The sequence below is a fragment of the Somniosus microcephalus genome, unplaced genomic scaffold (assembly GCF_052327205.1).
Source record: "Somniosus microcephalus isolate GS21.2 unplaced genomic scaffold, FLI_Smic_1.0 unresolved_chr9, whole genome shotgun sequence".
Classification (NCBI taxonomy): Eukaryota; Metazoa; Chordata; class Chondrichthyes; order Squaliformes; family Somniosidae; genus Somniosus; species Somniosus microcephalus.
Genome location: NW_028225187.1, coordinates 9,462,719 through 9,484,840, shown reverse-complemented (window position 1 = coordinate 9,484,840; position 22,122 = coordinate 9,462,719). Strand labels below are relative to the sequence as shown.

The following is a 22,122-nucleotide window of genomic DNA, read 5'->3' as shown; positions in this document are numbered from 1 at the left end:
AATGGCGGAGCATGATCGAGGGCCGCATGGCCAAATCCTGCTCCTATTTCTTATGATCTAATGTAACGATTTAGGCCGGCGGTGTTGAGAACTGTGGCTCGTCTGGCTTAGTTCATTAAATAAGCATCGCAGTAGGAAGCAGCATCAACTGGAAGATGGCTGCGCGGAAGACGTGCATTTTCTTCAATGGGTTGCAAAATAAAATATTTTCGACGGTTAAAATTGCTTTGATGGTTTCAAGAGCGTTAAATAACGTAGTATTCTCCTTTGGCCTCTCGTAATGTGCTTGTTATACTTTCTGCTTGAAATTTGTTTGATTGTAACTTTGAATCTCGGCAGAGGAACCGGAAAGCAGCAGTTCAAATTAAGTATAAACCGATCATTTGGGACGACGTCCTCGGTGCTGTAAGTCAGCAGGATTCGAACCAGCGCGGGGAAACCCGAATGGATTTGCTAGTCCATCGCCTTAACCACCCGGCCACGACTACCCTGACGGTGGTTTGGACCCACGCAGCTTCTCATTTGCTTCGAAATCGGTGCCTCTGCTGTGAACACTCTGGCACATAATCACATGGGTTCATGTGGAATAATTCCAATTGCAAATATTTTCGTGTCTGTCTCTGTGGCGCAATGGGCCAGCGCGTTCGGCTGTTAACTGAAAGGTTGGTGGTTCGAGCCCACCCAGAAACGTGAGTAACTTTTAATTTTTGCAAACTCATCTGTCGTTGAAAAATGGAGTCTTTGATTCCGTGAAATGAACAGTGGTGAGCATACTGCTGCTGCCTTCCTGTTTCCAATGGGAACAATCGCTTCATCGATCAGTCTTCTGCCAGGCAGCATGGATATTCTACATCCCTTATACCAATACTCCAAGTGCAGCGTTCTTGCATTAAAATCCAGCAGGACAATCGACCACAGTGGATAATCCATTCTGAAAACCCTTTTCTACACTTTCCTCAGGTTTACACATACATGGATTAGAATGGAAAGCTTGCAACTATTCCAATTGCCAGAGAACTGCAGCTTCCTTGCATCGCTCTACATCCTGATCACATGACAACAACCAACCAATCACATAGAGCGGCGCGAGAACACCCCCATTGAATGTGTCCAATCAGGGCCTGAGGATTGAACTGCTCTGTCACATGCAGTTCCAGTACGTTGGCGGACTCAGCTGTGAGCGGATGACTTGTTGCTGTCGCTAGCGCCGTGGCCGAGAAGCGAGCAGCCCCTGCAATCTCTTGTTTTAAGCCAAATGCTAGAGGTATGAATTTCTAATGACAAAATCTTTGACGCTAACTGATTTGGTTGCTGTATTTGAATGCGGTTTAGTGCCTCGCACGGGCCTTGTTATTTTCTTTTTGCGTACGGTTTGCAGTGTGTGATTGCTTAACATTTAGCGACTGAAATTAAATGCAATATCTGATTCAAATTGTTGCTTCATATGGCGTTAGGTCAAATTGAGGAAATTCGACACTACGAACGGGATTCAAATCGCTTTTCTCTTGTGTGCTGCTGTTGTCCCTTTGTATGGCCGCGTGCCTCAGGGAATGTGGTTGCAGAATAAATCTTTGGCTGCATTGTTTTTCCTGCTGGTTGTCCATCCAGCTAAACATAGTTTTCTGTGGTGAAATGAATTCAGCAGACGCTACGAAGGAAGAACATATAAATTCTTTCAGGCTTGACTGGGCGGATTCTGAGAGGTTATTTACCCTGTTTGTGGAGCCCGAACTAGGGGTCAAAGTTTCAGAATAAGGGGCCGGCCATTTAAGATTGAGATGAGGAGAAATTGCTTCATTGTAAGGGTTGTGTATCTTTGGAGTTTTCTAACGCAGAGGGCTGCAGTGGTTCAGTCATTGAGTACATTCCTAACTGAGATGGATATGCACATTACTGAAGTCAAGGTATATGGGGCTAGGTCGGTAATTTTCAGTTGAGGTAGAGGATCAGCCATCATCTTATTGAATGGCAGAGCATGATCGAGGGCGGCATGGCCAAATCCTGCTCCTATTTCTTATGATCTAATGTGCCGATTTAGGCCGGCGGTTTTGAGAACTGTGGCTCGTCTGGCTTAGTTCATTAAATAAGCATCGCAGTCGGAAGCAGCATCAACTGGAAGATGGCTGTGCGGAAGACGTGCATTTTCTTCAATGGGTTGCAAAATAAAATATTTTCGACGATTAAAATTGCTTTGACGGTTTGAAGAGCGTTAAATAACGTAGTATTCTCCTTTGGCTCAGGCCTCTCGTAATGTCATAATGGGGTGAAGTGCTTGTTATACTTTCTGCTTGAAACTTTGTTTGATTGCAGCTTTGAATCTCGGCAGAGGAACCGAAAGGCAGCAGTTCAAATTAAGTAAAAACCGAACATTTGGGACGACGTCCTCGGCGCCGTAGTCGGCAGGATTCGAACCTGCGCGGGGAAACCGCAATGGATTTTTAGTCCATCGCCTTAACCACTCGGCCACGACTACCCTGACGGTGGTTTAGACCCACGCAGCTTCTCATTTGCTTCGAAATCGGTGCCTCTGCTGTGAACACTCTGGCACATAATCACATGAGTTCATGTGGAATAATTCCAAATGCAAACATGTTCATGTCTGTCTCTGTGGCGCAATGGGCCAGCGCGTTCGGCTGTTAACTGACAGGTTGGTGGTTTGAGCCCACCCAGAGACGTGAGTAACTTTTAATTTTTGCAAACTCATCTATTGTTTAAAAATGGAGTCTTTGATTCCGTGAAATGAACAGTGGTGAGCATACTGCTGCTGCCTTCCTGCTTCCAATGGGAACAATCGCTTCATCGATCAGTCTTCTTCCAGGCAGCATGGAGATTCTACATCCCTTATACCAATACTCCAAGTGCAGCGTTTTTGCATTAAAATCCAGCAGGAAAATCGGCCACAGTGGATAATCCATTCTGAAAACCCTTTTCTACACTTTCCTCAGGTTTACACATACATGGATTAGAATGGAAAGCTTGCAACTATTACAATTGCCAGAGAACTGCAGCTTCCTTGCATCGCTCTGCACCCTGATCACATGACAACAACCAACCAATCACATAGAGCGGCGCGAGAACACCCCCATTGAATGTGTCCAATCAGGGCCTGAGGATTGAACTGCTCTGTCACATGCAGTTCCAGTACGTTGGAGGACTCAGCTGTGAGCGGATGACTTGTTGCTGTCGCTAGCGCCGCGGCCGAGAAGCGAGCAGCCCCTGCAATCTCTTGTTTTCAGCCAAATGCTAGAGGTATGAATTTCTAATGACAAAATCTTTGATGCTAACTGATTTGGTTGCTGTATTTGAATGCGGTTTAGTGCCTCGCACGGGCATTGTGATTTTCTTTTTGCGTACGGTTTGCAGTGTGTGATCGCTTAACATTTTGCGACTGAAATTAAATGCAATATCTGATTCAAATTGTTGCTTCATATGGCGTTCGGTCAAATTGAGGAAATTCGACACTACGAACGGGATTCAAATCGCCTTTTCTCTTGTGTGCTGCTTTTGTCCCTTTGTATGGCCGTGTGCCTCAGGGAATGTGATTGGAGAATAAATCTTTGGCTGCATTGTTTTTCCTGCTGGTTGTCCATCCAGCTAAACATAGTTTTCTGTGGTTAAATGAATTCAGCAGACGCTACGAAGGAAGAACATATAAATTCTTTCATGGCTGGACTGGGCGGATTCTGAGAGGTTGTTTACCCTGGCTGTGGAGCCCGAACTAGGGGTCAAAGTTTCAGAATAAGGGGCCGGCCATTTAAGATTGAGATGAGGAGAAATTGCTTCATTGTAAGGGTTGTGTATCTTTGGAGTTTTCTAACGCAGAGGGCTGTGGTGGTTCAGTCGTTGAGTACATTCCTAACTGAGATGGATATGTACATTACGGAAATCAAGGTATATGGGGCTAGGTCGGTAATTTTCAGTTGAGGTAGAGGATCAGCCATCATCTTATTGAATGGCAGAGCATGATCGAGGGCGGCATGGCCAAATCCTGCTCCTCTTTCTTATGATCTAATGTGCCGATTTAGGCCGGCGGCTTTGAGAACTGTGGCTCGTCTGGCTTAGTTCATTAAATAAGCATCGCAGTAGGAAGCAGCATCAACTGGAAGATGGCTGCGTGGAAGACGTGCATTTTCTTCAATGGGTTGCAAAATAAAATATTTTCGGCGGTTAAAATTGCTTTGACGGTTTCAAGAGCGTTAAATAATGTCGCATTCTCCTTTGGCTCAGGCCTCTCGTAATGTCATAATGGGGTGAAGTGCTTGTTATGCTTTCTGCTTGAAACTTTGTTTGATTGCAGTTTCAAATCTCGGCAGAGGAACCGAATGGCAGCAGTTCAAATTAAGTAAAAACCGATCATTTGGGACGACGTTCTCGGTGCCGTAGTCGGCAGGATTCGTACCTGCGCGGAGAAGCACCCAATGGATTTTTAGTCCATCGCCTTAACCAATCGGCCACGACTACCCTGACGGTGGTTGGGACCCACGCAGCTTCTCATTTGCTTCGAAATCGGTGCCTCTGCTGTGAACACTCTGGCACATAATCACATGGGTTCATGTGGAATAATTCCAATTGCAAACATCTTTGTGCATGTGTCTGTGGCGCAATGGGCCAGCACGTTCTGGCTGTTAACAGAAATGTTGGTGGTTCGAGCCCACCCAGAGCCGTGAGTAATTTTTGCAAACTCATCTATTGTTTAAAAATGGAGTCTTTGATTCCGTGAAATGAACAGTGGTGAGCATACTGCTGCTGCCTTCCTGCTTCCAATGGGAACAATCGCTTCATCGATCAGTCTTCTGCCAGGCAGCATGGATATTCGACATCCCTTATACCAATACTCCAAGTGCAGCGTTCTTGCATTAAAATCCAGCAGGAAAATCGGCCACAGTGGATAATCCATTCTGAAAACCCTTTTCTACACTTTCCTCAGGTTTACACATACATGGATTAGAATGGAAAGCTTGCAACTATTAGAATTGCCAGAGAACTGCAGCTTCCTTGCATCGCTCTGCACCCTGATCACATGACAACAACCAACGAATGACATAGAGCGGCGCGAAAACACCCCCATTGAATGTGTCCAATCAGGGCCTGAGGATTGAACTGCTCTGTCACATCCAGTTCCAGTACGTTGGAGGACTCAGCTGTGAGCGGATGACTTGTTACTTTCGCTAGCGCCGCGGCCGAGAAGCGAGCAGCCCCTGCAATCTCTTGTTTTCAGCCAAATGCTAGAGGTATGAATGTCTAATGACAAAATCTTTGACGCTAACTGATTTGATTGCTGTATTTGAATGCGGTTTAGTGCCTCGCACGGGCCTTGTGCTTTTCTTTTTGCGTACGGTTTGCAGTGTGTGATCGCTTAACATTTTGCGACTGAAATTAAATGCAATATCTGATTCAAATTGTTGCTTCATATGGCGTTCGGTCAAATTGAGGAAATTCGACACGACGAACGGGATTCAAATCGCCTTTTCTCTTGTGTGCTGCTTTTGTCCCTTTGTATGGCCGCGTGCCTCAGGGAATGTGGTTGGAGAATAAATCTTTGGCTGCATTGTTTTTCCTGCTGGTTGTCCATCCAGCTAAACATAGTTTTCTGTGGTGAAATGAATTCAGCAGACGCTACGAAGGAAGAACATATCAATTCTTTCATGGCTTGACTGGGCAGATTCTGAGAGGTTGTTTACCCTGGCTGTGGAGCCCGAACCAGGGGTCAAAGTTTCAGAAGAAGGGGCCGGCCATTTAAGATTGAGATAAGGAGAAATTGCTTCATTGTAAGGGTTGTGTATCTTTGGAGTTTTCTAACGCAGAGGGCTGTGGTGGTTCAGTCGTTGAGTACATTCCTAACTGAGATGGACATGTACATTACGGAAATCAAGGTATATGGGGCTAGGTCGGTAATTTTCAGTTGAGGTAGAGGATCAGCCATGATCTTATTGAATGGCGGAGCATGATCGAGGGCCGCATGGCCAAATCCTGCTCCTATTTATTATGATCTAATATACCGATTTAGGACGGCGGTGTTGAGAACTGTGGCTCTTCTGGCTTAGTCCATTAAATAAGCATCGCAGTAGGAAGGAACATCAACTGGAAGATGGCTGCGCGGAAGACGTGCATGTTCTTCAATGGGTTGCAAAATAAAATATTTTCGACGGTTAAAATTGCTTTGATGGTTTCAAGAGCGTTAAATAACGTAGTATTCTCCTTTGGCTCAGGCCTCTCGTAATGTCATAATGGGGTGAAGTGCTTGTTATACTTTCTGCTTGAAACTTTGTTTGATTGCAGCTTTGAATCTCGGCAGAGGAACCGAAAGGCAGCAGTTCAAATTAAGTAAAAACCGATCATTTGGGATGACGTCTTCGGTGCCGTCGTCGGCAAGATTCGAACCTGCGGGTGGAAACCCCAATGGATTTCTAGTCCATCGCCTTAACCACTCGGCCACGACTACCCTGACGGTGGTTTGGACCCACGCAGCTTCTCATTTGCTTCGAAATCGGTGCCTCTGCTGTGAACACTCTGGCACATAATCACATGGGTTCATGAGGAATAATTCCAATTGCAAACATTTTCATGTCTGTCTCCGTGGCGCAATGGGCCAGCGCGTTCGGCTGTTAACTGAAAGGTTGGTCGTTCGAGCCCAGCCAGAGACGTGAGTAACTTTTAATTTTTGCAAACTCATCTATTGTTTAAAAATGGAGTCTTTGATTCCGTGAAATGAACAGTGGTGAGCATACTGCTGCTGCCTTCCTGCTTCCAATGGGAACAATCGCTTCATCGATCAGTCTTCTGCCAGGCAGCATGGATATTCTACATCCCTTATACCAATACTCCAAGTGCAGCGTTCTTGCATTAAAATCCAGCAGGAAAATCGGCCACAGTGGATAATCCATTCTGAAAACCCTTTTCTACACTTTCCTCAGGTTTACACATACATGGATTAGAATGGAAAGCTTGCAACTAATACAATTGCCAGAGAACTGCAGCTTCCTTGCATCGCACTGCACCCTGATCACATGACAACAAGCAACCAATCACATAGAGCGGCGCGAGAACACCCCCATTGAATGTGTCCAATCAGGGCCTGAGGATTGAACTTCTCTGTCACATGCAGTTCCAGTACATTGGAGGACTCAGCTGTGAGCGGATGACTTGTTGCTGTCGCTAGCGCCGCGGCCGAGAAGCGAGCAGCCCCTGCAATCTCTTGTTTTCAGCCAAATGCTAGAGGTATGAATTTCTAATGACAAAATCTTTGACGCTAACTGATTTGTTTGCTGTATTTGAATGCGGTTTAGTGCCTCGCACGGGCCTTGTGATTTTCTTTTTGCGTACGGTTTGCAGTGTGTGACCGCTTCACATTTTGCGACTGAAATTAAATGCAATATCTGATTCAAATTGTTGCTTCATATGGCGTTCGGTCAAATTGAGGAAATTCGACACTACGAACGGGATTCAAGTCGCCTTTTCTTTTGTGTGCTGCTTTTGTCCCTTTGTATGGCCGCGTGCCTCAGGGAATGTGGTTGGAGAATAAATCTTTGGCTGCATTGTTTTTCCTGCTGGTGGTCCATCCAGCTAATCATCGTTTTCTGTGGTGAAATGAATTCAGCAGACGCTACGAAGGAAGAACATATAAATTCTTTCATGGCTTGACTGGGCGGATTCTGAGAGGTTGTTTACCCTGGCTGTGGAGCCCGAACTAGGGGTCAAAGTTTCAGAATAAGGGGCCGGCCATTTAAGATTGAGATGAGGAGAAATTGCTTCATTGTAAGGGTTGTGTATCTTTTGAGTTTTCTAAAGCAGAGGGCTGTGATGGTTCAGTCGTTGAGTACATTCCTAACTGAGATGGATATGTACATTACGGAAATCAAGATATATGGGGCTAGGTCGGTAATTTTCAGTTGAGGTAGAGGATCAGCCATGATCTTATTGAATGGCGGAGCATGATCGAGGGCCGCATGGCCAAATCCTACTCCTATTTCTTATGATCTAATGTACCGATTTAGGCCGGCGGTGGTGAGAACTGTGGCTCGTCTGGCTTAGTTCTTTAAATAAGCATCGCAGTAGGAAGCAGCATCAACTGGAAGATGGCTGCGCGGAAGAAGTTCATTTTCTTCAATGGGTTGCAAAATAAAATATTTTCGACGGTTATAATTGCTTTGACGGTTTCAAGAGCGTTAAATAACGGAGTATTCTCCTTTGGATTCGGCCTCTCATAATTTCAAAATGGGGTGAAGTGCTTGTTATACTTTCTGCTTGAAACTTTGTTTGATTGTCGCTTTGAATCTCGGCAGAGGAACCGAAAGGCAGCAGTTCAAATTAAGTAAAAACCGATCATTTGGGACGACGTCCTCGGTGCCGTAGTCGGCAGAATTCGAATCTGCGCGGGGAAACCCCAATGGATTTCTAGTCCATCGCCTTAACCACTCGGCCGTGACTACCCTGACGGTGGCTTGGACCCACGCAGCTTCTTATTTGCTTCGAAATCGGTGCCTCTGCTGTGAACACTCTGGCACGTAATCACATGGGTTCATGTGGAATAATTCCAATTGCAAACATTTTCGTGTCTGTCTCTGTGGCGCAATGGGCCAGCGCGTTCAGCTGTTAATTGAAAGGTTGGTGGTTCGAGCCCATCCAGAGCCGTGAGTAACTTTTAATTTTTGCAAACTCATCTATTGTTTAAAAATGGAGTCTTTGATTCCGTGAAATGAACAGTGGTGAGCATACTGCTGCTGCCTTCCTGTTTCCAATGGGATCAATCGCTTCATCGATCAGTCTTCTGCCAGGCAGCATGGATATTCTACATCCCTTATCCCAATACTCCACGTGCAGCGTTCTTGCATTAAAATCCAGCAGGAAAATCGGCCACAGTGGATAATCCATTCTGAAAACCCTTTTCTGCACTTTCCTCAGGTTTACACATACATGGATTAGAATGGAAAGCTTGCAACTATTACAATTGCCAGAGAACTGCAGCTTCCTTGCATCGCTCTGCACCCTGATCACATGAAAACAACCAACCAATCACAAAGAGCGGCGCGAGAACACCCCCATTGAATGTGTCCAATCAGGGCCTGAGGATTGATCTGCTCTGTCACATGCAGTTCCAGGACGTTGGAGGACTCAGCTGTGAGCGGATGACTTGTTGCTGTCGCTAGCGCCGCGGCCGAGAAGCGAGCAGCCCCTGCAATCTCTTGTTTTCAGCCAAATGCTAGAGGTATGAATTTCTAATGACAAAATCTTTGACGCTAACTGATTTGTTTGCTGTATTTGAATGCGGTTTAGTGCCTCGCACGGGCCTTGTGATTTTCTTTTTGCGTACGGTTTGCAGTGTGTGATCGCTTAACATTTTGCGACTGAAATTAAATGCAATATCTGATTCAAATTGTTGCTTCATATGGCGTTCGGTCAAATTGAGGAAATTCGACACTACGAACGGGATTCAAGTCGCCTTTTCTCTTGTGTGCTGCTTTTGTCCCTTTGTATGGCCGCGTGCCTCAGGGAATGTGGTTGGAGAATAAATCTTTGGCTGCATTGTTTTTCCTGCTGGTTGTCCATCCAGCTAATCATAGTTTTCTGTGGTGAAATGAATTCAGCAGACGCTACGAAGGAAGAACATATAAATTCTTTCATGGCATGACTGGGCGGATTCTGAAAGGTTGTTTACCCTGGCTGTGGAGCCCGAACTAGGGGTCAAAGTTTCAGAATAAGGGGCCGGCCATTTAAGATTGAGATGAGGAGAAATTGCTTCATTGTAAGGGTTGTGTATCTTTGGAGTTTTCTAACGCAGAGGGCTGTGATGGTTCAGTCGTTGAGTACATTCCTAACTGAGATGGATATGTACATTACGGAAATCAAGATATATGGGGCTAGGTCGGTAATTTTCAGTTGAGGTGGAGGATCAGCCATGATCTTATTGAATGGCGGAGCATGATCGAGGGCCGCATGGCCAAATCCTGCTCCTATTTCTTATGATCTAATGTACCGATTTAGGCCGGCGGTGTTGAGAACTGTGGCTCGTCTGGCTTAGTTCTTTAAATAAGCATCGCAGTAGGAAGCAGCATCAACTGGAAGATGGCTGCGCGGAAGACGTGCATTTTCTTCAATGGGTTGCAAAATAAAATATTTTCGACGGTTAAAATTGCTTTGACGGTTTCAAGAGCGTTAAATAACGTAGTATTCTCCTTTGGCTTAAGCCTCTCGTAATGTCATAATGGGGTGAAGTGCTTGTTATACTTTCTGCTTGAAACTTTGTTTGATTGCAGCTTTGAATCTCGGCAGAGGAACCGAAAGGCAGCAGTTCAAATTAAGTAAAAACCGATCATTTGGGATGACGTCCTCGGTGACGTAGTCAGCAGGATTCGAATCTGCACGGGGAAACCCCAATCGATTTCTAGTCCATCGCCTTAACCACTCGGCCACGACTACCCTGACGGTGGTTTGGACCCACGCAGCTTCTCATTTGCTTCGAAATCGGAGCCTCTGCTGTGTACACTCTGGCACGTAATCACATGGGTTCATGTGGAATAATTCCAATTGCAAGCATTTCCGTGTCTGTCTCTGTGGCGCAATGGGCCAGCGCGTTCGGTTGTTAACTGAAAGGTTGGTGGTTCGAGCCCACCCAGGGACGTGAGTAACTTTTAATTTTTGCAAACTCATCTATTGTTTAAAAATGGAGTCTTTGATTCCGTGAAATGAACAGTGGTGAGCCTACTGCTGCTGCCTTCCTGTTTCCAATGGGAACAATCGCTTCATCGATCAGTCTTCTGCCAGGCAGCATGGATATTCTACATCCCTTATACCAATACTCCACGTGCAGCGTTCTTGCATTAAAATCCAGCATGAAAATCGGCCACAGTGGATAATCCATTCTGAAAACCCTTTACTACACTTTCCTCAGGTTTACACATACATGGATAAGAATGGAAAGCTTGCAACTATAACAATTGCCAGAGAACTGCATTTCCTTGCATCGCTCTGCACCCTGATCACATGACAACAACCAACCAATCACATAGAGCGGCGCGAGAACACCCCCATTGAATGTGTCCAATCAGGGCCTGAGGATTGAACTGCTCTGTCACATGCAGTTCCAGTACGTTGGAGGACTCAGCTGTGAGCGGATGACTTGTTGCTGTCGCTGGCGCCGCGGCCGAGAAGCGAGCAGCCCCTGCAATCTCTTGTTTTCAGCCAAATGCTAGAGGTATGAATTTCTAATGACAAAATCTTTGACGCTAACTGATTTGGTTGCTGTATTTGAATGCGGTTTAGTGCCTCGCACGGGCCTTGTGATTTTCTTTTTGCGTACGGTTTGCAGTGTGTGATCGCTTTACATTTTGCGACTGAAATTAAATGCAATATCTGATTCAAATTGTTGCTTCATATGGCGTTCGGTCAAATTGAGGAAATTCGACACTACGAACGGGATTCAAATCGCCTTTTCTCTTGCGTGCTGCTTTTGTCCCTTTGTATGGCCGCGTGCCTCAGGGAATGTGGTTGGAGAATAAATCTTTGGCTGCATTGTTTTTCCTGCTGGTTGTCCATCCAGCTAAACATAGTTTTCTGTGGTGAAATGAATTCAGCAGACGCTACGAAGGAAGAACATATAAATTCTTTCATGGCATGACTGGGCGGATTCTGAGAGGTTGCTTACCCTGGCTGTGGAGCCCGAACTAGGGGTCAAAGTTTCAGAATAAGGGGCCGGCCATTTAAGATTGAGATGAGGAGAAATTGCTTCATTGTAAGGGTTGTGTATCTTTGGAGTTTTCTAACGGAGAGGGCTGTGGTGGTTCAGTCGTTGAGTACATTCCTAACTGAGATGGATATGTACATTTCGGAAATCAAGGTATATGGGGCTAGGTCGGTAATTTTCAGTTGAGGTAGAGGATCAGCCATGATCTTATTGAATGGCGGAGCATGATCGAGGGCCGCATGGCCAAATCCTGCTCCTATTTCTTATGATCTAATGTACCGATTTAGGCCGGCGGTGTTGAGAACTGTGGCTCGTCTGCCTTAGCTCATTAAGTAAGCATCGCAGTAGGAAGCAGCATCAACTGGAAGGTGGCTGCGTGGAAGACGTGCGTTTTCTTCAATGGGTTGCAAAATAAAATATTTTCGACGGTTAAAATTGCTTTGACGGTTTCAAGAGCGTTAAATAACGTAGTGTTCTCCTTTGGCTTAGGCCTCTCGTAATGTCATAATGGGGTGAAGTGCTTGTGAGACTTTCTGCTTGAAACTTTGTTTAATTGCAGCTTTGAATCTCGGCAGAGGAACCGAAAGGCAGCAGTTCAAATTAAGTAAAAACCGATCATTTGGGACGACGTCCTCAGTGTCGTAGTCGGCAGGATTCGAACCTGCGCGGGGAAACCCCAATGGATTTCGAGACCATCGCCTTAACCACTCGGCCACGACTACCCTGACGGTGGTTTGGCCCCACGCAGCTTCTCATTTGCTTCGAAATCGGTGCCTCTGCTGTGAAAACTCTGGCACATAATCACATGGGTTCATGTGGAATAATTCCAATTGCAAACATTTTCGTGTCTGTCTCTATGGCGCAATGGGCCAGCGCGTTCGGCTGTTAACTGAAAGGTTGGTGGTTCGAGCCCACCCAGAGACGTGAGTAACTTTTAATTTTTGCAAACTCATCTATTGTTTAAAAATGGAGTCTTTGATTCCGTGAAATGAACAGTGGTGAGCATACTGCTGCTGCCTTCCTGTATTCCAATGGGAACAATCGCTTCATCGATCAGTCTTCTGCCAGGCAGCATGGATATTCTACATCCCTTATACCAATACTCCACGTGCAGCGTTCCTGCATTAAAATCCAGCAGGAAAATCGGCCACAGTGGATAATCCATTCTGAAAACCCTTTTCTACACTTTCCTCAGTTTTACACATACATGGATTAGAATGGAAAGCTTGCAACTATTGCAATTGCCAGAGAAATGCAGCTTCCTTGCATCGCTCTGCACCCTGTTCACATGACAACAACCAACCAATCACATAGAGCGGCGCGAGAACACCCCCATTGAATGTGTCCAATCAGGGACTGAGGATTGAACTGCTCTGTCACATGCAGTTCCAGTACGTTGGAGGACTCAGCTGTGAGCGGATGACTTGTTGCTGTCGCTAGCGCCTCGGCCGAGAAGCGAGCAGCCTCTGCAATCTCTTGTTTTCAGCCAAATGCTAGAGGTATGAATTTCGAATGACAAAATCTTTGACGCTAACTGATTTGGTTGCTGTATTTGAATGCGGTTTAGTGCCTCGCACGGGCCTTGTGATTTTCTTTTTGCGTACGGTTTGCAGTGTGTGATCGCTTAACATTTTGCGACTGAAATTAAATGCAATATCTGATTCAAATTGTTGCTTCATATGGCGTTCGGTCAAATTGAGGAAATTCGACACTACGAACAAGATTCAAATCGCCTTTTCTCTTGTGTGCTGCTTTTGTCCCTTTGTATGGCCGCGTGCCTCAGGGAATGTGGTTGGAGAATAAATCTTTGGCTGCATTGTTTTTCCTGCTGGTTGTCCATCCAGCTAAACATAGTTTTCTGTGGTGAAATGAATTCAGCAGACGCTACGAAGGAAGAACATATAAATTCTTTCATGGCTTGACTGGGCGGATTCTGAGAGGTTGTTTACCCTGGCTGTGGAGCCCGAACTAGGGGTCAAAGTTTCAGAATAAGGGGCCGGCCATTTAAGATTGAGATGAGGAGAAATTGCTTCATTGTAAGGGTTGTGTGTCTTTGGAGTTTTCTAACGCAGAGGGCTGTGATGGTTCAGTCATTGAGTACATTCCTAACTGAGATGGATATGTACATTACGGAAATCAAGGTATATGGGGCTAGGTCGGTAATTTTCAGTTGAGGTAGAGGATCAGCCATGATCTTATTGGAAGGCGGAGCATGATCGAGGGCCGCATGGCCAAATCCTGCTCCTATTTCTTATGATCTAATGTACCGATTTAGGCCGGCGGTGTTGAGAACTGTGGCTCGTCTGCCTCAGTTCATTAAGTAAGCATCGCAGTAGGAAGCAGCATCAACTGGAAGATGGCTGCGCGGAAGACGTGCATTTTCTTCAATGGGTTGCAAAATAAAATATTTTCGACGGTTAAAATTGCTTTGACGGTTTCAAGAGCGTTAAATAACGTAGTATTCTCCTTTGGCTTAGGCCTCTCGTAATGTCATAATGGGGTGAAGTGCTTGTTTCCTTTCTGCTTGAAACTTTGTTTGATTGTGGCTTTGAATCTCGGCAGAGGAACCGAAAGGCAGCAGTTCAAATTAAGTAAAAACCGATCATTTGGGACGACGCCCTCGGTGACGTAGTCGGCAGGATTCGAACCTACGCGGGGAAACCCCAATGTATTTCTAGTCCATCGCCTTAACCACTCGGCCACGACTACCCTGACGGTGGTTTGGCCCACGCAGCTTCTCATTTGCTTCGAAATCGGTGCCTCTGCTGTGAACACTCTGGCACATAATCACATGTGTTCATGTGGAATAATTACAATTGCAAACATTTTCGTGTCTGTCTCTGTGGCGCAATGGGCCAGCGCGTTCGGCTGTTAACTGAAAGGTTGGTGGTTCGAGCCCACCCAGAGACGTGAGTAACTTTTAATTTTTGCAAACTCATCTATTGTTTAAAAATGGAGTCTTTGATTCCGTGAAATGAACAGTGGTGAGCATACTGCTGCTGCCTTCCTGTTTCCAATGGGAACAATCGCTTCATCGATCAGTCTTCTGCCAGGCAGCATGGGTATTCTACATCCCTTATACCAATACTCCAAGTGCAGCGTTCTTGCATTAAAATCCAGCAGGAAAATCGGCCACAGTGGATAATCCATTCTGAAAACCCTTTTCTACACTTTCCTCAGGTTTGCACATACATGGATTAGAATGGAAAGCTTGCAACTATTACAATTGCCAGAGAACTGCAGCTTCCTTGCATCGCTCTGCACCCTGATCACATGACAACAACCAACCAATCACATAGAGCGGCGCGAGAACACCCCCATTGAATGTGTCCAATCAGGGCCTGAGAATTGAACTGCTCTGTCACATGCAGTTCCAGTAAGTTGGAGGACTCAGCTGTGACCGGATGACTTGTTGCTGTCGCTAGCGCCGCGGCCGAGAAGCGAGCAGCCCCTGCAATCTCTTGTTTTCAGCCAAATGCTAGAGGTATGAATTTCTAGTGACAAAATCTTTGACGCTAACTGATTTGGTTGCTGTATTTGAATGCGGTTTAGTGCCTCGCACGGGCCTTGTGATTTTCTTTTTGCGTGCGGTTTGCAGTGTGTGATCGCTTAACATTTTGCGACTGAAATTAAATGCAATATCTGATTCAAATTGTTGCTTCATATGGCGTTCGGTCAAATTGAGGAAATTCGACACTACGAACGGGATTCAAATCGCCTTTTCTCTTGTGTGCTGCTTTTGTCCCTTTGTATGGCCGCGTGCCTCAGGGAATGTGGTTGGAGAATAAATCTTTGGCTGCATTGTTTTTCCTGCTGGTTGTCCATCCAGCTAAACATAGTTTTCTGTGGTGAAATGAATTCAGCAGACGCTACGAAGGAAGAACATATAAATTCTTTCATAGCTTGACTGGGCGGATTCTGAGAGGTTGTTTACCCTGGCTGTGGAGCCCGAACTAGGGGTCAAAGTTTCAGAATAAGGGGCCGGCCATTTAAGATTGAGATGAGGAGAAATTGCTTCATTGTAAGGGTTGTGTATCTTTGGAGCTTTCTAACGCAGAGGGCTGTGGTGGTTCAGTCGTTGAGTACATTCCTAACTGAGATGGATATGTACATTACGGAAATCAAGGTATATGGGGCAAGGTCGGTAACTTTCAGTTGAGGTAGAGGATCAGCCATGATCTTATTGAATGGCGGAGCATGATCGAGGGCCGCATGGCCAAATCCTGCTCCTATTTCTTATGATCTAATGTAGCGATTTAGGCCGGCGGTGTTGAGAACTGTGGCTCGTCTGCCTTAGTTCATTAAATAAGCATCGCAGTAGGAAGCAGCATCAACTGGAAGATGGCTGCGCGGAAGACGTGCATTTTCTTCAATGGGTTGCAAAATAAAATATTTTCGACGGTTAAAATTGCTTTGACGGTTCCAAGAGCGTTAAATAACGTAGTATTCTCCTTTGGCTTAGGCCTCTCGTAATGTCATAATGGGGTGAAGTGCTTGTTATACTTTCTGCTTGAAACTTTGTTTGATTGTCGCTTTGAATCTCGGCAGAGGAACCGAAAGGCAGCAGTTCAAATTAAGTAAAAAGCGATCATTTGGGACGACGTCCTCGGTGCCGTAGTCGGCAGGATTCGAACCTGCGCGGGAAAACCCCAATGGATTTCTAGTCCATCACCTTAACCACTCGGCCACGACTACCCTGACAGTGGTTTGGACCCACGCAGCTTCTCATTTGCTTCGAAATCGGTGCCTCTGCTGTGAACACTCTGGCACATAATCACATGGGTTCATGTGGAATAATTCCAATTGCAAACATTTTCGTGTCTGTCTCTGTGGCGCAATGGGCCAGCGCGTTCGGCTGTTAACTGAAAGGTTGGTGGTTCGAGCCCACCCAGAGACGTGAGTAACTTTTAATTTTTGCAAACTCATCTATTGTTTAAAAATGGAGTCTTTGATTCCGTGAAATGAACAGTGGTGAGCATACTGCTGCTGCCTTCCTGTTTCCAATGGGAACAATCGCTTCATCGATCAGTCTTCTGCCAGGCAGCATGGATATTCTACATCCCTTATACCAATACTCCAAGTTCTTGCATTAAAATCCAGCAGGAAAATCGGCCACAGTGGATAATCCATTCTGAAAACCCTTTTCTACACTTTCCTCAGGTTTACACATGCATGGATTAGAATGGAAAACTTGCAACTATTACAATTGCCAGAGAACTGCAGCTTCCTTGCATCGCTCTGCACCCTGATCACATGACAACAACCAACCAATCACATAGAGCGGCGCGAGAACACCCCCATTGAATGTGTCCAATCAGGGCCTGAGGATTGAACTGCTCTGTCACATGCAGTTCCAGTACGTTGGAGGACTCAGCTGTGAGCGGATGACTTGTTGCTGTCGCTAGCGCCGCGGCCGGGAAGCGAGCAGCCCCTGCAATCTCTTGTTTTCAGCCAAATGCTAGATGTATGAATTTCTAATGACAAAATCTTTGACGCTAACTGATTTGGTAGCTGTATTTGAATGTGGTTTAGTGGCTCGCACGGGCCTTGTGATTTTCTTTTTGCGTACGGTTTGCAGTGTGTGATCGCTTTACAATTTGCGACTGAAATTAAATGCAATATCTGATTCAAATTGTTGCTTCATATGGCGTTCGGTCAAATTGAGGAAATTCGACACTACGAACGGCATTCAAATCGCCTTTTCTCTTGTGTGCTGCTTTTGTCCCTTTGTATGGCCGCGTGCCTCAGGGAATGTGGTTGGAGAATAAACCTTTGGCTGCATTGTTTTTCCTGCTGGTTGTCCATCCAGCTAAACATAGTTTTCTGTGGTGAAATCAATTCAGCAGACGCTACGAAGGAAGAACCTATAAATTCTTTCATGGCTTGACTGGGTGGATTCTGAGAGGTTGTTTACCCTGTCTGTGGAGCCCGAACTAGGGGTCAAAGATTCAGTATAAGGGGCCGGCCATTTAAAATTGAGATGAGGAGAAATTGCTTCATTGTAAGGGTTGTGTATCTTTGGAGTTTTCTAACGCAGAGGGATGTGGTGGTTCAGTCGTTGAGTACATTCCTAACTGAGATGGATATGTACATTACGGAAATCAAGGTATATGGGGCTAGGTCGGTAATTTTCAGTTGAGGTAGAGGATCAGCCATGATCTTATTGAATGGCGGAGCATGATCGAGGGCCGCATGGCCAAATCCTGCTCCTATTTCTTATGATCTAATGTAGCGATTTAGGCCGGCGGTGTTGAGAACTGTGGCTCGTCTGCCTTAGTTCATTAAATAAGCATCGCAGTAGGAAGCAGCATCAACTGGAAGATGGCTGCGCGGAAGACGTGCGTTTTCTTCAATGGGTTGCAAAATAAAATATTTTCGACGGTTAAAATTGCTTTGACGGTTTCAAGAGCGTTAAATAACGTCGTATTCTCCTTTGGCTTAGGCCTCTCGTAATGTCATAATGGGGTGAAGTGCTTGTTATACTTTCTGCTTGAAACTTTGTTTGATTGTAGCTTTGAATCTCGGCAGAGGAACCGAAAGGCAGCAGTTCAAATTAAGTAAAAAGCGATCACTTGGGACGACGTCCTCGGTGCCGTAGTCGGCAGGATTCGAACCTGCACGGGGAAACCCCAATGGATTTCTAGTCCATCGCCTTAACCACTCGGCCACGACTACCCTGACAGTGGTTTGGACCCACGCAGCTTCTCATTTGCTTCGAAATCGGTGCCTCTGCTGTGAACACTCTGGCACATAATCACATGGGTTCATGTGGAATAATTCCAATTGCAAACATTTTCGTGTCTGTCTCTGTGGCGCAATGGGCCAGCGCGTTCGGCTGTTAACTGAAAGGTTGGTGGTTCGAGCCCACCCAGAGACGTGAGTAACTTTTAATTTTTGCAAACTCATCTATTGTTTAAAAATGGAGTCTTTGATTCCGTGAAATGAACAGTAGTGAGCATACTGCTGCTGCCTTCCTGTTTCCAATGGGAACAATCGCTTCATCGATCAGTCTTCTGCCAGGCAGCATGGATATTCTACATCCCTTATACCAATACTCCAAGTGCAGCGTTCTTGCATTAAAATCCAGCAGGAAAATCGGCCACAGTGGATAATCCATTCTGAAAACCCTTTTCTACACTTTCCTCAGGTTTACACAGACATGGATTAGAATGGAAAGCTTGCAACTATTACAATTGCCAGAGAACTGCAGCTTCCTTGCATCGCCCTGCACCCTGATCACATGACAACAACCAACCAATCACATAGAGCGGCGCGAGAACACCCCCATTGAATGTGTCCAATCAGGGCCTGAGGATTGAACTGCTCTGTCACATGCAGTTCCAGTAAGTTGGAGGACTCAGCTGTGACCGGATGACTTGTTGCTGTCGCTAGCGCCGCGGCCGAGAAGCGAGCAGCCCCTGCAATCTCTTGTTTTCAGCCAAATGCTAGAGGTATGAATTTCTAGTGACAAAATCTTTGACGCTAACTGATTTGGTTGCTGTATTTGAATGCGGTTTAGTGCCTCGCACGGGCCTTGTGATTTTCTTTTTGCGTGCGGTTTGCAGTGTGTGATCGCTTAACATTTTGCGACTGAAATTAAATGCAATATCTGATTCAAATTGTTGCTTCATATGGCGTTCGGTCAAATTGAGGAAATTCGACACTATGAACGGGATTCAAATCGCCTTTTCTCTTGTGTGCTGCTTTTGTCCCTTTGTATGGCCGCGTGCCTCAGGGAATGTGGTTGGAGAATAAATCTTTGGCTGCATTGTTTTTCCTGCTGGTTGTCCATCCAGCTAAACATAGTTTTCTGTGGTGAAATGAATTCAGCAGACGCTACGAAGGAAGAACATATAAATTCTTTCATGGCTTGACTGGGCGGATTCTGAGAGGTTGTTTACCCTGGCTGTGGAGCCCGAACTAGGGGTCAAAGTTTCAGAATAAGGGGCCGGCCATTTAAGATTGAGATGAGGAGAAATTGCTTCATTGTAAGGGTTGTGTATCTTTGGAGTTTTCTAACGCAGAGGGCTGTGGTGGTTCAGTCGTTGAGTACATTCCTAACTGAGATGGATATGTACATTACGGAAATCAAGGTATATGGGGCTAGGTCGGTAATTTTCAGTTGAGGTAGAGGATCAGCCATGATCTTATTGAATGGCGGAGCATGATCGAGGGCCGCATGGCCAAATCCTGCTCCTATTTCTTATGATCAAATGTACCGATTTAGGCCGGCGGTGTTGAGAACTGTGGCTCGTCTGCCTTAGTTCATTAAATAAGCATCGCAGTAGGAAGCAGCATCAACTGGAAGATGGCTGCGTGGAAGACGTGCATTTTCTTCAATGGGTTGCAAAATAAAATATTTTCGACGGTTAAAATATCTTTGACGGTTCCAAGAGCGTTAAATAACGTAGTATTCTCCTTTGGCTTAGGCCTCTCGTAATGTCATAATGGGGTGAAGTGCTTGTTATACTTTCTGCTTGAAACTTTGTTTGATTGTAGCTTTGAATCTCGGCAGAGGAACCGAAAGGCAGCAGTTCAAATTAAGTAAAAAGCGATCATTTGGGACGACGTCCTCGGTGCCGTAGTCGGCAGGATTCGAACCTGCGCGGGGAAACCCCAACGGATTTATAGTCTATCGCCTTAACCACTCGGCCACGACTACCCTGACAGTGGTTTGGACCCACGCAGCTTCTCATTTGCTTCGAAATCGGTGCCTCTGCTGTGAACACTCTGGCACATAATCACATGGGATCATGTGGAATAATTCCAATTGCAAACATTTTGGTGTCTGTCTCTGTGGCGCAATGGGCTAGCGCGTTCGGCTGTTAACTGTAAAGGTTGGTGGTTCGAGCCCACCCAGAGACGTGAGTAACTTTTAATTTTTGCAAACTCATCTATTGTTTAAAAATGGAGTCTTTGATTCCGTGAAATGAACAGTGGTGAGCATACTGCTGCTGCCTTCCTGTTTCCAATGGGAACAATCGCTTCATCGATCAGTCTTCTGCCAGGCAGCATGGATATTCTACATCCCTTATACCAATACTCCAAGTGCAGCGTTCTTGCATTAAAATCCAGCAGGAAAATCGGCCACAGTGGATAATCCATTCTGAAAACCCTTTTCTACACTTTCCTCAGGTTTACACATACATGGATTAGAATGGAAAGCTTGCAACTATTACAATTGCCAGAGAACTGCAGCTTCCTTGCATCGCTCTGCACCCTGATCACATGACAACAACCAACCAATCACATAGAGCGGCGCGAGAACACCCCCATTGAATGTGTCCAATCAGGGCCTGAGGATTGAACTGCTCTGTCACATGCAGTTCCAGTACGTTGGAGGACTCAGCTGTGAGCGGATGACTTGTTGCTGTCGCTAGCGCCGCGGCCGGGAAGCGAGCAGCCCCTGCAATCTCTTGTTTTCAGCCAAATGCTAGATGTATGAATTTCTAATGACAAAATCTTTGACGCTAACTGATTTGGTAGCTGTATTTGAATGCGGTTTAGTGGCTCGCACGGGCCTTGTGATTTTCTTTTTGCGTACGGTTTGCAGTGTGTGATCGCTTTACAATTTGCGACTGAAATTAAATGCAATATCTGATTCAAATTGTTGCTTCATATGGCGTTCGGTCAAATTGAGGAAATTCGACAGTACGAATGGCATTCAAATCGCCTTTTCTCTTGTGTGCTGCTTTTGTCCCTTTGTATGGCCGCGTGCCTCAGGGAATGTGGTTTCTAGAATAAACCTTTGGCTGCATTGTTTTTCCTGCTGGTTGTCCATCCAGCTAAACATAGTTTTCTGTGGTGAAATCAATTCAGCAGACGCTACGAAGGAAGAACATATAAATTCTTTCATGGCTTGACTGGGCGGATTCTGAAAGGTTGTTTACCCTGGATGTGGAGCCCGAACTAGGGGTCAAACTTTCAGAATAAGGGGCCGGCCATTTAAGATTGAGATGAGGAGAAATTGCTTCATTGTAAGGGTTGTGTATCTTTGGAGTTTTCTAACGCAGAGGGATGTGGTGGTTCAGTCGTTGAGTACATTCCTAACTGAGATGGATATGTACATTACGGAAATCAAGGTATATGGGGCTAGGTCGGTAATTTTCAGTTGAGGTAGAGGATCAGCCATGATCTTATTGAATGGCGGAGCATGATCGAGGGCCGCATGGCCAAATCATGATCGAGGGCCGCATGGCCAAATCCTGCTGCTATTTCTTATGATCTAATGCACCGATTTAGGCCGGCGGTGTTGAGAACTGTGGCTCGTCTGCCTTAGTTCATTAAATAAGCATCGCAGTAGGAAGCAGCATCAACTGGAAGATGGCTGCGCGGAAGACGTGCGTTTTCTTCAATGGGTTGCAAAATAAAATATTTTCGACGGTTAAAATTGCTTTGACGGTTTCAAGAGCGTTAAATAACGTAGTGTTCTCCTTTGGCTT

At 45.6% G+C, this 22,122-nt stretch overlaps 12 non-coding genes across 12 annotated transcripts; 5 read left to right on the top strand and 7 right to left on the bottom strand.

The window, feature by feature from the left end:
- Nucleotides 1-404: 404 nt before the first annotated feature.
- On the bottom strand, nt 405-488 carry trnaa-agc (transfer RNA alanine (anticodon AGC)). The gene has a single exon. It is a non-coding gene; the product is annotated as a tRNA-Ala (tRNA).
- A 1,903-nt stretch (nt 489-2,391) lies between these two features.
- trnaf-aaa (transfer RNA phenylalanine (anticodon AAA)) lies at nt 2,392-2,473 on the bottom strand. Its single transcript has one exon. It is a non-coding gene; the product is annotated as a tRNA-Phe (tRNA).
- A 1,905-nt stretch (nt 2,474-4,378) lies between these two features.
- On the bottom strand, nt 4,379-4,461 carry trnaf-aaa (transfer RNA phenylalanine (anticodon AAA)). The gene has a single exon. It is a non-coding gene; the product is annotated as a tRNA-Phe (tRNA).
- A 6,083-nt stretch (nt 4,462-10,544) lies between these two features.
- Nucleotides 10,545-10,618, top strand: trnan-guu (transfer RNA asparagine (anticodon GUU)). Its single transcript has one exon. It is a non-coding gene; the product is annotated as a tRNA-Asn (tRNA).
- Nucleotides 10,619-12,320: 1,702 nt separating this feature from the next.
- On the bottom strand, nt 12,321-12,402 carry trnas-cga (transfer RNA serine (anticodon CGA)). The gene has a single exon. It is a non-coding gene; the product is annotated as a tRNA-Ser (tRNA).
- A 128-nt stretch (nt 12,403-12,530) lies between these two features.
- trnan-guu (transfer RNA asparagine (anticodon GUU)) lies at nt 12,531-12,604 on the top strand. The gene has a single exon. It is a non-coding gene; the product is annotated as a tRNA-Asn (tRNA).
- Nucleotides 12,605-14,516: 1,912 nt separating this feature from the next.
- trnan-guu (transfer RNA asparagine (anticodon GUU)) lies at nt 14,517-14,590 on the top strand. Its single transcript has one exon. It is a non-coding gene; the product is annotated as a tRNA-Asn (tRNA).
- Nucleotides 14,591-16,293: 1,703 nt separating this feature from the next.
- On the bottom strand, nt 16,294-16,375 carry trnas-aga (transfer RNA serine (anticodon AGA)). The gene has a single exon. It is a non-coding gene; the product is annotated as a tRNA-Ser (tRNA).
- Nucleotides 16,376-16,503: 128 nt separating this feature from the next.
- Nucleotides 16,504-16,577, top strand: trnan-guu (transfer RNA asparagine (anticodon GUU)). Its single transcript has one exon. It is a non-coding gene; the product is annotated as a tRNA-Asn (tRNA).
- A 1,696-nt stretch (nt 16,578-18,273) lies between these two features.
- On the bottom strand, nt 18,274-18,355 carry trnas-aga (transfer RNA serine (anticodon AGA)). Its single transcript has one exon. It is a non-coding gene; the product is annotated as a tRNA-Ser (tRNA).
- Nucleotides 18,356-18,483: 128 nt separating this feature from the next.
- Nucleotides 18,484-18,557, top strand: trnan-guu (transfer RNA asparagine (anticodon GUU)). The gene has a single exon. It is a non-coding gene; the product is annotated as a tRNA-Asn (tRNA).
- Nucleotides 18,558-20,260: 1,703 nt separating this feature from the next.
- trnay-aua (transfer RNA tyrosine (anticodon AUA)) lies at nt 20,261-20,342 on the bottom strand. Its single transcript has one exon. It is a non-coding gene; the product is annotated as a tRNA-Tyr (tRNA).
- Between the last annotated feature and the right edge of the window lie 1,780 nt (nt 20,343-22,122).